The sequence below is a fragment of the Lycorma delicatula genome, chromosome 2 (genome assembly GCF_047948215.1).
Source record: "Lycorma delicatula isolate Av1 chromosome 2, ASM4794821v1, whole genome shotgun sequence".
In the NCBI taxonomy this organism is placed as follows: Eukaryota; Metazoa; Arthropoda; class Insecta; order Hemiptera; family Fulgoridae; genus Lycorma; species Lycorma delicatula.
The window spans coordinates 131,038,482-131,047,289 of NC_134456.1; the positions used below are offsets into that span (position 1 = coordinate 131,038,482).

An 8,808-nucleotide genomic window follows, 5' to 3' on the forward strand; every position below is an offset into this window, starting at 1 on the left:
ACGCATTTTTAAATAAAAGGCATAAATTCTAAAAAGTCTGGTAAATTGATGCATTTGAATTTATAATTTTTAATTATTATTTAAATTCTGTAAAATGCTTAATTACATTTCCACTTAATTTCTTAGTGATATACTTAGAAATTTTTCTTATTTTAATGGAAGGCATTTAAAGTAAATTTGCTTTAAGAACATGTCTTACATTCTTCTTTTTTTACAGCTATATATAAAATTATATATATGTTGAATTTTATAATGTTGTTTGTTTGTGTAAAATAGTGATATTTTAGAATTACCTTATTTATTTATGTTGATATTTATCCTTTATCTAGTCTTTATAGGTATATATTAATTTTTGTTTAGGGTTTTATTTGTTATGTTATACATTCACATACAAGGAATTTTTAAGTATAAGTAAAACTTAAATAATTTTTACATATTAACTGTTTTATATGAATAAAACTATTTTATTATTTTTAATAGGTTATATTAATATATATATATTTTTTAATCACTACTAACAAGGTTACTGTACGTTTCTTGCTTAAGCAAATGAGGTGATATGGTGTAATCCCTTTGTAGGTTACATATATGTGTATTTTTTTCACCATTGAAATATCTTTTAACATTAATATTTTTTTATAATATTTTTATATTAATGTATTTTTTTACTACGTAATAATCTTACTTTATAAAATTAGATATTTTCAAAAAATTCCAATAAATGAATGCTCTTTTTTTATTATGTGATGTGCTCTAAAGATTTAGTATTTATATTACATATGTATTTTCATAATACTGTAATATTTTATCTGTATGACTTGTGAGAAAATAATGCATAAAATAATTTATTCAGACTGTTTTTTTAATGTGACTATAAAATGATGTGATTCATTCTAGAAATTGGCAGTAAAATAAAAAATTTCACTTGTGGCAAGCTGAGCATTTTATTTTAATATCATCAGAATTAAATATATTTTTATTATGGTTTAAACTCCAAAGCAATGTAAAAAAAAATTCCACTTACATATAACCAAGTAGTTGTTAATTAATATTTTCTTGATATTAATAAATTTATCATTACGTTTTCATTAAAAAATTTCCTTCCTTATTAAAAAAAAAAATCTTAAATGAAAACATAAAAGATAAAAAACAAATTTGGCTTTTTAAAATTTTGTTGATAATTTTGATAACAAGATTAGTTGGGATTGTTTTATCTGAAATATAATTCTTTTGGTAACTTTTGCAAACTGTCACGGGCAGGAGAATTGTTGAATCTTTTAAAGTAATCATAATCATAATTACTCAGAATTTTCTAAAATTATAGTTTTAGTATCCTGTTTAATCCTGGTGTGATGGTCCAATTCTATATGTCACTACCTGAATTTTTATAATGAAAAATAAAGTTAAATTTTTTTCTGCGAGTGATTTTAATAGTATCTGAAAATTTGATACTGAAGCAAGAAGTGAATATTAAAACAAAAATGTATAATTTATTCTATCTGATTTGAGGTGGTTGTAAAGGTGAACTTTAAATTAGGATATAGTAGTTTAAATCTTTATATGGGTACTTGCTGCTGTAATAGGAAATATTTCACAGGATAGCGCTTTTTCACATTAGGGAAATGAAAATTGTGTCTTTTTCTATATAAAATGACATTTTCTTTTAGAAATTTTGCCCTCACATAAATTTCTCCCCCTAAAATTATTTGATGTTTTATTTTGAAAAAAAATAAAATGTTAATATCACTTTTTAACACTGTTAATATTAAATTTTTTGGATTCCCTACACGTTATCATGTTATGAGAAATTGAAAAAGATCTTTTCTTTGAAGTATATTTTCCTCATTTTACCACCACTTTGTTACAAGATTTACTGAATTACGTTATTGTATAAGTTATTAATTTTGACTGTAACACAAGATATAAAAAAAATATTTTTTTTGTATTTATGATAATAGAAAAGCCAGTTTTTAATAATTAATCAGGCTGTAAGAACTGGAAGTCATTTATGTCACCATTAATAATGATTTAAATTTTTTTTATCATAATAGCTGAGAATTAAATTTTGGTTCTCATGTTCATGGCATCACATCATTAGCTTAGGGAGATTTTTAAGATTTAACTGGATGTTTAGGAAATCTTCTTTTTGTGCTTGACCTGTGAATAACTATTGTCTTTTAATACATAAGTCCTGCAAATCCCATTTCAGTATTTCTAGGATTGTATATAAAAATTATTATTTTTTATTTTCCCATTTGTATGTAAAATTAATTTATGATTTTAGTCTTTAACTCAACACGTATGGTATTTCATACTCTGGCTTGCAGCTTTAAAAATCAAATTAATCAATTCTTTTGAATATTTACCATTTACTTTAACTGTGCAATTGCCATTTATGAAAAAATTATTGTGTATTTATATACAAACATTTGATTATGCTGCTTAAAAGTTTCAAAACATCTTCACCTTTAAAGTCATTTTAACCGTAAAAATCAATAACTTGTGACAGTTTATTTGTTAGCGTTTTTATATGCTTAATATGTTGTAGAAGTATTACATTGATAATGGTATGCCATTTTAAACGTAAAACAATTTTTTACAGACCAAGTTTTTGAAATTTTACAAAATTGCATATTTCCAGTATAAGTTATCATTTTATTAATAAAACAAATTTTTTTTAAATGTTAGTTTAAAAAATAAACATTATTTTTCTCCCTTTGGTAAGATAAGATATTATTTCTTTGGTAATTCAAAATATGTATATTATTAAAAATTGCTGAATATTTAAAAATATGCTAACTCAAGCACCAAAATTGTTATTTTTGGATTAGTACATCTGTTACTTCAGGTCTAGTATATAAAAGTTTTACAATTTATTTTCAAATTCAACAAATTTCATCTAATAGGTAAACATATAAAGATTTAATAGATAGCAAAAAATTTATATTTTTATAACATTAACAATGGAAACCATTTTTTCTTCTAGCCACTTAACTATGATGAACTCTAAATATGCAAATAATTAGTTTGGCCATTAATGTTAAACAACTGGAAGAAAGATTTAGTGTCAAAATAAATAAGATTTTTTTTTTGTCTAGAAAATTAAAAAAAGGAACTTTATATTTCAGATAAAAATACCTTTAGCTATAATGAAAGATATAAAATAACAAATTAGGAATTTTTTAAAATATTATTTAAGTATAGAAATGGTACTCTACCATCCACTTACAACAGTTAAGATGTCAAATTTGATTCTCCATTGTTAAAGAGTGTGTTATCACATATATTAAATGCATTTAAAATGTGTGATATTATACCACAATCAAATTTATTTACTCAAAAATTATAAAATATTTTTATTTACTTTTTTGGATAAAATAAAATTTATCTGTATAAATAGTTATTTACTTGCACATTCTTTTAAAAAATATTGAACAACTTTTACAGATGGAAGGTTATTACTGATATTATAGCAATGATATGCTCTTCATATTATTAAATGATTAAAAAAAACTTTATGATTTCAAAATGTGCTGTTATTGGAATATTGTAAAGCATTGTTTTATTTATTTGACTTTTCAACTCATTTGGTTTTTTAGACAGTAATTTTGTTAAACAAATAAAAGTTATTGCTTTTTTTAAAGTTTTTTATTCTTAATCTTATGTATGAGTCGACAATAATAAATAATAATGGCTGTTAATGTCTAAATAAAATTTAAACAAATCAGTATTATTTTGTTAATTATAATAAAAAAATAAGCTCAATTCTTATTACTTTAGGAACGGCTTTGAGTGTGTTGTTGGTGGAGTATTTATGCATTTTAGTTTTTATAAAAAAAAAAGCTAAATTTTCATTGTCAGTGATGTTATAGTTTTCAATGATAGTGTTTTTTTTTTAAATGAGTATAATTTGCCTAGATCTTGTATTTTAGTTACATAATGTATATGTAAAGATCATTGAATGAATGCTTGTTTATATGTTATAGTTTAGACTACAATTGTTTATATATTTGAGGCAAATTTTAGCCTACCTTGCCATCTTCTGAATGTGGAATTTACTACTTATTAAATTAGGTTTATTTGAAATCTTGTTTAACCAGAATGTCTTATTTATGTTTTTAATCTAAAAAAAAAAATTATGTATAATATAGTAATAAAATATATTTGATATTAATTGTTACATTAAAGTTATTTTTTGATAAAATATTTTACAGCACCAAATGATTTATTCAGTCAAATGGCATCATATTTAATAAAACATATTGACCATATATCAGCAGTATGTGAAGAGAACATGCTCATTAGTGTGTTGGTAAAATGTGTAAGTTCCTGTGATGAATTGAAATGGAATGATAAGAAATAATTTTTTTTTGTATATATACAATGGAAAAATATTAATTTTTTTAATGTAATTTTAGAATTTTTTTAATGGGATATATGTTTTAATTTTTCAATAATTATGTCTAAACTGTTTGATAGATAACATATAAAAAGTTGCGATTCATTTTCATAAAATCTCTGCTAAAAGCAGAGATTTTTTTATTCATTCTGTAAACTACAGCTGTATAACAAAAAATTTGATACGTGATAATTTTGTTTTAAATTGAAGGTATTTGTTATCAAATAAAAAAAAATTGTTTTTTTTAATGAAATTTCATCCCAAATTTTTGGCACTTTCTTTTTAGCACCTGAGGTGGATATCTCGTATGCCATGCTTTTGTTACCAATTTTGGTAAAATAAATGGATGATGGTAGATTGTATAACTGGAAACATGAGTTCTTGTTTAATCTGTTTTTTAAATAAAACAAGTGGAAAGGTTTATTTTCTGGTTAAAAAAACCAGTAGAAGATTTGTAAATATGAATTAATAGATGTAATATTCTTTTTTATTCTAGAATTTTGAGTGTTATTTATTATTTTTTATTGTTTGTCTTTACTTGTATAGACTAAGGATATTTTTTGATGAAAGTAAAACAGATAAAATGCATTTTAAATTAGTAGGTTTACTTACAAATGTAGAATGATGCTTAGTAATGTGTTTTATTTTTTTCATTTTAAAAGTTCATTCAAATTCCTTTATATTTTTGCTTTATTTGTTCACTCTTATGTGTTTTTTATGTTGTAATTCATTTACATTTTGTCTAGTCACATTTGAATTGATTTTATGATTATCTCAATTAAAATTTGTATATTAATGCAAAAGAATAGATTTTAAGTACTCGTGCAGTATTTAGTTTCATAAAATTTTAAATTACAGATTTGATGAATTACTAAATATTACTTACCATACTTACAATACTACAATTACTTACAATATTACTAAATATTACTTATTACTAAATTACTTACATTTTTTATTTATATAACAAATTGAAGTCATATACATAATTGCTAACCAAGTTATCTTCATTTTTTAAATAAGTAGTATATTGCTTTAGTTAACAGCTAAAATTTTAAATACTTATAATAGTTTTTATAAGTGATTTTGTTTCTAAATATATATATTTTTTATTTTTGAAGATTCAAATAATTCTTCAACATATTGACCGCTGTGTTAATAAAATTTAATGTTATATGAAATATAGACTACCAAAACACAGTAATTAGATAAGTTATATTAATTTCCAATAATCGATTTTGGGCAGATCCTGCATTTTCAGTTGATGTTGAATTTTATAACATTAAAACATATTCATTTTATAATTTGTCAGTGTTGTTTTTTGTTTTAAAAATTTTTAAATTTGTAATGAATGTACATGCAAATTCTGCTGTCCAGTACTGGAATGCATTGAAAATAAAGTGTGTGTGTGTATGTATATATGTATGTATACATACACACTTTAATATATATATATATATACTTTGTTTTTCAAAACTTGACAATGCTGTAATGCAAATAAAAACTGTACTAAAAAAAAATTATAGTTTTGTGGACTTAATTACAACTAAATGTAACTAACTGCTCAAAAGTATTATTTTAAAAGTTTATATATATATTTATATTTTTATAAAACGTTTGTTTAGAAATTTTGGTTAATGAATTCTGCCTGAAAAAGTCAACTAATCATTTAGATTTTTTGCATGCTGTTAGCAGGCCTCTGCATGAAGACATGCAGATTTTTTTTGTGAAAAATGTTGGAGAGTTAAATCTTTTCTATATAAATTTAATAATAAATAAAGTGAAACATGCTGAATAATGGATGGCACTCTTTACACCCAACCAGATAAAGGTTAATAGGCTGACAGCAATTAATTTTTTGCAAAGGATGATAATACAAAAAAAAATTTATTTGTGTTTTGTAAGGCAAATTAATTAGTCCCTTCTTGAAAATAACCAGTTAGCTAATTGGTAACTCTTGAAATATTGATCAGGTATCATGACCTCAGGTTACATGATCTCTAATGGTTTGTAATCATTGAAAAGAAGTAACAGTTTGTTTTTATCCGCAAGTGAATTTAACTTGGTTATGTGACTTTTGTTGTATTTGAATTGCATTATTTTGTAGATTGCTTCTTTACTATTTAGTGATGAAATCATTCCTGCCTTGTAATTCATTATTCTACTATTTTTCCACATTTCAACAGACATTATTTCTGAAATTCTAAGGAAAAACATGTTTCTGTCATTTTGTTTATAAGTAATAATTTTTGGACAGTTTAGTGATGGTAATTATCTATTGATGAAATATTTTGGTGCATTTATTTTTTATTATATGTTAGATTGATCTCTTGTATTAATTGTATTATTTTTTAAATTACCATTTTGTTTTTTTAATTTACTGATACTTATTGATTAATCAAGCAGATATATATATATTTTTTAATAAAATGTTTTATATAATAACAGTTAATGGTGAACAAATATGAAGATTTAGTACAGTGTTTAAAACATTTCTCCAGTGTTGTGCTGCAATGTCTTCAGTGTAGATCTGTGCAGGGCTTTTAATGAATGCATTACTAATAGTATGTAAGGAAGCTTTAAATAATCCCAGTTATACTAAAAAAATGCAAAAATAATATTTCAATAGGCATAATCTGTAATGGTGTAGCCAGTTAAATGTCATCAGTTCATTATTTGTAAATAATTATGTGAATATTTGAAGATTTCTAGCAGTAGATTTGTAAGCAAAGAATCTTTTAAACTATCATCACTTTAAATACATCTTTGGTACTTTATACTGTGTTCACAAATGGGTATAGTCATTTATTTTATCAATTTTTGTTGATTATATGTAAATGATTATTAATTGTTTTGCTTTACAGTTTTTAAATTTAATTTTAATTAACTTGCATCCATGACAATACAATACGTACTTGTAATAGAAATTAGTATTCTTGCCATAGTCAGTTGATCCAAATGATCTCTTAATTGAAATTGCTATTTATTATTTTTTTGTGATAATTATTGTAGTAACTTAAACTCAATAGTAATTAATAAAGTCTTTTAACACTTTAATTGTGAAATGTTATACAGTTATTTTTACATTAGATCTCACAGTCGCATAGCACATTTAAAAAGTTGAAGTAAATTTTAAATTTCATTATTACATAAGTTTTATTACTTATGATGTTTAAATCTAGGTAAATTGCTTTGAAATGTATTTTATCAGTGAACTTATTACTTATTGTATTTTATTATTATAGTTTTTGATTGTATGCATGTATGTTTGTTTGAATGTATGTACATGATTCTGTAACTTGTGATTATTATTATTATTTTTTGTCACAATTTTATTACATTATTATAATATTATAATGTATTTGCTACTTATGAAATATTTATACTTATATAAAATAATAAAGATATTGAGAAATACGTTTTGTAATATCAATAACAATAAATAACTATTATTCCTGATTTTTAATCTTTCGTAATTAATGACTTAGTTTTTGGTACACATTTGTAATAAGAGAGCTTAGGTACATTTTTTTATAAACACCTAAGGTGGTGGAATCCATAAATGGAGGGAGAATGCTTCTGTACAAAAAAATGAAACTATGTTTAATTAGAATTCACATTAGCAGGCTTAGGTTTTTTTGTTTTCATTTTGATTTTGTGCTGTCCAAATTAATATTCATTATTTGAAAAGACTAAAACTAGCTTCATATTATAAAACTGATTGTGACTATACTTTAGAGGCTGATGCACATGTGTATAGCTACAAAAAAATATTTTACTGAAAATTTGAAATTTTAACCTGGAATTTTTTAATCAAATTCTAATTTTTAAATATCAAAATAAATTTTATGATACATGATTTTCATATAAAATTTTACCATGAAAATACTGTTGAACATTTTTTTTTGTTATAACTTATTTTCTTGAGATATTAACCAGAATTATAGTAATACAACAATTTTGCAAGAAATAAAATAAGATAAAATATGCTGTGGGAATCTTTTTTTTTCCATTTCATTTTCTGATTAAATTTAGTAATGTATTTGCAATTTTTTTTTTTAATTCTGAAAATGAATCTAAGTCAGAACTTTTCAATCATCTGTATTTTTGAAAATTCCCAAAATTTAGATTTTGAAAATTGTTGATATATGTTTCATGATTATGGGCATTTTTTTTTTATGATTACTTTATATTTATGTACTCAGTATACATTTTTAACTCTATTAATCAGTTGTTAACTATGAAACAATTACTTAGATCATAACACAAACATCACTTATCGTGACATCATACCTTTCTGTTGAAGCATACATGAACAAGATTCATCATGTCTGGCAATTCAAAACAACACAAAGCTTGTGCATTTTGTTAGCTTATCAATTTCAATAGTGTAATTCCTTTAGTCAGTG

General features: G+C 22.9%; 1 protein-coding gene across 1 annotated transcript in view; it reads left to right on the forward strand.

Annotated features, from left to right (window-relative positions):
• pod1 (coronin) overlaps positions 1-7,816 on the forward strand; it is an 80,581-nt gene extending 72,765 nt beyond the window's left edge. Inside the window, exon 24 of the mRNA XM_075356260.1 lies at positions 4,215-7,816. The gene's annotated coding sequence lies outside the window, so the exon portion shown is untranslated. The remainder of the gene's footprint in view (positions 1-4,214) is intronic.
• The last annotated feature ends 992 nt before the right edge of the window (positions 7,817-8,808 follow it).